The sequence below is a fragment of the Coregonus clupeaformis genome, unplaced genomic scaffold (genome assembly GCF_020615455.1).
Source record: "Coregonus clupeaformis isolate EN_2021a unplaced genomic scaffold, ASM2061545v1 scaf0612, whole genome shotgun sequence".
Classification (NCBI taxonomy): domain Eukaryota; kingdom Metazoa; phylum Chordata; class Actinopteri; order Salmoniformes; family Salmonidae; genus Coregonus; species Coregonus clupeaformis.
The window spans coordinates 190,001-196,059 of record NW_025534067.1 but is presented as its reverse complement, the minus strand read 5'-3'; the positions used below and the strand labels follow the sequence as shown (position 1 = coordinate 196,059).

General features: G+C 43.5%; 1 long non-coding RNA gene across 1 annotated transcript; it reads left to right on the top strand.

The window, feature by feature from the left end:
* Positions 1-259: 259 nt before the first annotated feature.
* On the top strand, positions 260-2,140 carry LOC121556002. The gene is made up of 5 exons (XR_006658920.1): positions 260-719; positions 850-1,024; positions 1,144-1,500; positions 1,623-1,878; positions 2,018-2,140. It is a non-coding gene; the product is annotated as an uncharacterized LOC121556002 (long non-coding RNA).
* Positions 2,141-6,059: the final 3,919 nt, after the last annotated feature.

Below are 6,059 nucleotides of genomic sequence, written 5' to 3'. Positions count from 1 at the left end.
TTGTACTTTCTGGATAGCTGAAGTGATTGTGTAAAGGTTTTTATTTACTGTTATTTCACTTTTCAATAATATAGATGGCTCCAGTGCGTTCTCTATTTCGTTCATGTCCACTTTGCTTTAAGGTTGTGGTTGGCTTCAGTCAGCACCTTAGGCAAGTACACAACGTTCGGAACACTGAGGAGAGTATTCTCCTTTGTAATTGGCAGTGGGGCCGTGTCAATATCAGGCAGGAGCGGTGTCCAGTGACAGGATCCCAGTGGCCACCGATTTTGATATTGTGGAGACTGCGAGGCAAGAAGAAGAGGAGGATAACTTTTTAGATACTTTTGCAGAGGAAGAGGAGGAAGAGGGCTGCACTAATGATTACTGCCACTGCCAAGCACCACTTTTGAGGCTGCAGAAAGCTGTGAAAGAGAGGGATGAGGCCCTGACCAAGAAAAGTGAGACCATCCAATCCATTAGAGAGGACAACCTGAAGCTGATCTCTGAGCTGCATAGAGTGAGGAAGAGGTACCAGCTACTGAAAAGGCAGATGGGGATTCTCAGGGTGAGTCCGGCAAAGGAGAGGTCGGCAAAGAGGTCCCTCAGCTTTCAGGCCGAGGCAGACACAGCCCAAGAGGAGCTGCAGCTGGACCAAGTGACAGGTTCAGGGGACCAGACAGAGGAGGCTACAGCGTCCAGATCTGGCAGCAAACTTATCTTCCCGGGCTCTGCCATCAGTAAGTACTGTTTCTTTAAATAGTGGCAAGTGTTTGTGTTGGAATTTTTTTTTTTTTTAAACAGCCTGACTGATTATTGTTGCCTCATGAGATTGTAATTATTGTCTAAAATGTTATGTTTCTTTGACAGGTGTGTTTCTTGAGGGATTCAGGAAGACCTGTGAGGGCCCCAATCCAAATTATAAGCTAAGGGAAAATTGTGCCGGAAAGATCAAAAGGGTGACGCAATTGTTGAACTACATGGCGAAGGATGAGACCTACCAATCCAATCTCATTTTCCTGACTAACCATGACAAAATAAGGGGGTAAGCAGAGTTCTTTCTTTTTAGTCTCATCAGCGTTCATTGACAATGCAGTAATTGATTGTATGATTTGTGTGTGTGTGTGTGTGTGTGTGTGTGTGTGTGTGTGTGTGTGTGTGTAGGTGAAAGACAGCAAGGAAGCCAAGGTTGTTTCCAGAAAGACCCTGCTGGAGTGCCAGTCTCTTGCCAAGGCCAAGATCCCAGAAGTGCTGAGTAATTGTTTCTAAATCTGTGATGTCACTGTTATTACACACATATAAACGTCAGACATGTATAGAGTGCAGTGTAAAGATGCCTGTTATTATTTTCATGTCCCCACAGAAACCTTGGAAGAAACAAGGACACAGAAAAATCAGTACCAGTTTAATGGATACCTGTGGGCCTACTTTACCTCCATAGACGGCCATAGACCGGGCCTGGATAAGAACCTGTTGGTGGAGGAGGCTAAATGTGACCAGTCTGGGATGTATCTGATCACTGTAAGTCTATAAACGTACACCTGAATGTGTTTATTTGTTTGTTTGGTTGGTTGGTTGTTTTTGGAAACAATTGCAGTCGCCTTTGCGTCATTTGTGTGTTTTTTCTGTTCAATTTCTAATAGGTGGAGGAACACAAAACGAATAGAGACCATGGCATGGTCCAGATGTCGCTGACAAAGGATGAGTACACTTGGTTTTTTAGACTTCCTCAAATTCAAGCACTGCCTCCCAGGGGGAAAGAAGTCCCAGCACTTTTTTTTCAATTCTACAAGCACTCAGCTCAAGAACCTGCCTGCCTACCTGAGGGAGGTATGGAAGGAGATGGGTCTGCCTGAAACTCCTACCTTCACTGACCTGCGGACCTCCATTGTCACTCATGTAAGTCAGATTAGATATGAATAGAAGTACTGTAAGATCCTATTCCACTGTTGTCTGAAATAATATCAATTATTTTTATTTATTTGTGTCTGTGTGTGTGTGTGTGTGTGTGTGTGTCTTTTTTGCTTGTGTCTTACAGGTCAAAAACTTGCTCCCGAAGGCTGACAGGGAAAGGGTGGCCAACTTCATGTGCCACGACATCCAGACCGCAGATACATTTTATGCCATCAATTTAAATCCGTCCCAAGCCAGTGAAACCAGGGCACTCATCGAGGCAGCATTAAAGGGAGAAGATACCTCTGTCACCACCGAGAACCAGGCCTCCACCTCTTCAAAAGAAAGCGGAAGGCAAGAGAGGAGGACTCCCTCTCCGAGGGGAGCACCACCCCGAAGAGACCAAGGTGATGTACCAGGAGTCTGGCCCGTCCTCCAGGGACTCGGAGGAGGAAGAGGTCGAGGATGAGGAACGGACGGCCAGACAACCTGTGGTAAGATCAGCTATTCCGACACCACACATTAGATTACCAAATGTGCTTGTACACCATCTAACAGTCAAACGTGCATGTTTTAATATATATATGTTCTCTTTTGTGTTTGCTGTGCCTGAAGACACCCTCCAAGTTGACCATGCCTGAGCTGGAGCAGTACCATACCCCGAGCAAGAAGCAGCTCATCCTCAGGCGCCGCATGGTGGTCGCCGTCAGCCCCCTGCTAGTCTCACCCATCAAATTGAAGAGCAAGTCGCCCCTCACCTCCCCCATTGTCACGATGCAAGGTATGCAGCAGCTGAATTCAAATGAAGACCGACTCAAAAAAGCCATTGCCTCAAGGAGGAGGAAGCTGGATGAGAAGGTGCACAAGGAAAGAGGGGAGACCTCTGTCAGCCAGAAGGAAGGGGAGCCGACCCACTTCAAGACTCAACAAGGGGAGAAAGGAAACAGCAGCACCTCTTACCAAGACTCTTAAAGACTCACTCACATTTACACTGTTCTGATTTTGTGTTGTGTGGTTTTCTATTTTAGTGTGCTTGTTCAGATCATAAAATGTGTGTAATTTATTCAAACTGTCTAATCTATTTTCCATGTTGGTGTGATTCTTTATAATGTTCCAAGGTTTGCTCTGTTTAATAAAAAATGTTTTTGAGTAATTTATTGTGTTGTGCTTTTTTTAAGGTTTGGATTTGGTCTGTGTCACTTATATTGCAAGTGTTGAACCTGCACTGTCTTGTCTTTATTTTTTTTAACCAACATTCACAGACAATAATCTTAATCCATTGTGTCTGTGAATGTTGGTAAAAAACAATAATCTTAATTAATTTCTCTCTGTTATTTATCAGAGTGAAATTACTTAGGAAATAGTCCATTTCAAAACCTTCTCAGAGTGTGAACACAATGCAGCTGCCAACTAGGTTTATTGTTGGTTTGACTTAGAGTTTTCAGAGTTTTATGTCCTGAAATAATGGTGTTTTTTTCAACTTGGTAGCTTCATTTTAGCACCTGTATCCACTCTTTTGTGTTCCTTAACTTAGTTTGGTTCATTTAAAAATAAGAATGCAATAACACACACTCTTATCCAGAAACACACTACTTAATAAACACACCAATTAATGAACACAACTTACATTTACATTTACGTCATTTAGCAGACACTCTTATCCAGAGCGACTTACAAATTGGTGCATTCACCTTATAGACAGTGGGTTAACCACTTTACAATATGTTATTTTTTAAATATTTTTTTAGGGGGGGTGGGGTAAGGGGGGTAGAAGGATTACTTTATCCTATCCCAGGTATTCCTTAAAGAGGTGGGGTTTCAAGTGTCTCCGGAAGGTGGTGAGTGACTCCGCTGTCCTGGCGTCGTGAGGGAGCTTGTTCCACCATTGGGGTGCCAGAGCAGCGAAAGGTTTTGACTGGGCTGAGCGGGAACTGTGCTTCCGCAGAGGTAGGGGAGCCAGCAGACCTAAAGGAAGGCGGAGGTGGGCCAGAGGTGGATGAACGCAATGCCCTCGTTTGGGTGTAGGGACTGATGAGAGCCTGAAGGTACGGAGGTGCCGTTCCCCTCACAGCTCCGTAGGCAAGCACCATGGTCTTGTAGCAGATGCGAGTTTCAACTGGAAGCCAGTGGAGTGTGCGGAGGAGCGGGGTGACGTGAGATAACTTGGGAAGGTTGAACACCAGACGGGCTGCAGCGTTCTGGATGAGTTGTAGGGGTCTAATGGCACAGGCAGGGAGCCCAGCCAACAACGAGTTGCAGTAATCCAGACGGGAGATGACAAGTGCCTGGATTAGGACCTGTGCCGCTTCCTGTGTAAGGCAGGGTCGTACTCTCCGAATGTTGTAGAGCATGAACCTACAGGATCGGATCACCGATCATAGGATGCCACCTTTCTAACAAGTCAGTTCGTCAAATTTCTACCCTGCTAGAGCTGCCCCGGTCAACGGTCAGTGCTGTTATTGTGAAGTGGAAACTTCTAGGAGCAGCAACGGCTCAGCCGTGAAGTGGTAGGCCACACAAGCTCACAGAATGGGACCGCTGAGTGCTGAAGCGCGTAAAACTTGTCTGTTCTCGGTTGCAACACTCACTACCGAGTTCCAAACTGCCTCTGGAAGCAACATCAGCCCAATAACTGTTAATTGGGAGATTCATGAAATGGGTTTCCATTGCCAAGCAGCCGCACACAAGCCTAAGATCACCATGTGCTATGCCAAGCGTCGGCTGGAGTGGTGTAAAGCTCGCCACCGTTGGACTCTGGAGCAGTGGAAACGCGTTCTCTGGAGTGATGAATCACGCTTCACCATCTGGCAGTCCTACGGACAAATCTTGTTTGGCGAATGCCAGGAGAATGCTACCTGCCCGAATGCATAGTGCCAACTGTAAAGTTTGGTGGAGGAGGAATAATGGTCTGGGGCTGTTTTTCATGGTTCGTGCTAGGCCCCTTAGTTCCAGTGAAGGGAAATCTTAACTCTACAGCATACAATGACATTCTAGATGATTCTGTGCCTCCAACTTTGTGGAAACAGTTTGGGGAAGACCCTTACGGCCAACATCAGTGGGGGGACCAACTTCATATTAATGCCCATGATTTTGGAACGAGATGTTGGACAGAGCAGATGTCATGTAGTGTATCTTCCTCCATCACTCCAGTATCCTTATAGTATATATATATATATATATATATATATATATATATATATAGTATATAGTATATATATGTAGTATATACTTGGTATGACATTGGAAATATAGTACTGGAACTGACCCTGTATAAAGCTTGCTTAATTCTCCTGTTTTTGTTCTACCTTATGTTATTTTTAGTACTACTTTGATATTGATTACTGCATTGTTGTGTTTAGAGTTTGCAAGAAAGGCATTTCACTGTACTTGTTCACGTGACATAAAAAACTTGAAACTTGATTGTAGGAAGGGGTTGATTTTCTTAAATGGATAATTACAACAAACTATCAGTTTGGAAAGTGAAAATCTTAAATTAAAAATAAATAAATACAATAATCATGACAAAAACGTTATTTTTAAGAGAGAATTTAACTAGGACTATAACATAATAAAGATTTGAAATATTGAAATATTTTATGGCTTATGTTTCTCATGGAAGTTGTTGAACAACACCCGGGGACAAAGTAAAAATTCTTACAGCCACTGAAAAGAAGTGTTCAAAATGTATTTAATAACTCCCCTTCAAGATCCATATTTGAATATAAGGACACCTGCCTTTATATTTAAAGCCTTTTGGAATCCACATTTTTACACTAAAGAATAAGTAATATTTGCTAACTAACCAACAACTTTAACCGTGTATTTGAGAGACAACAAGTCCTCATTTTGCAAATGTATTTGTTTTCAATAAACATTGGAGAAGAAAAATAGTTTACATGTTGTCGACAATCTAAGCCAACCCCATCTGTTTTGACTCATAGTTGCGCACACGTTGGTTTTGTTGCTAAGTAACCAACCCATGGGCGGCAGGTAGCTTAGTTGTTAAGAGCATTGTGCCAGTAACCAAAAGGTCGCTGGTTCTAATCCCTGAGCCAACTAGGTGAAAAATCTGTCGATGTGCCCTTGAGCAAGTCACTTAACCCTAATTGCTCCTGTAAGTCGCTCTGGATAAGAGTGTCTGCTAAATGACCAAAAAAAAAAAAAAAAAAGGGGGTTTCAGACTGACT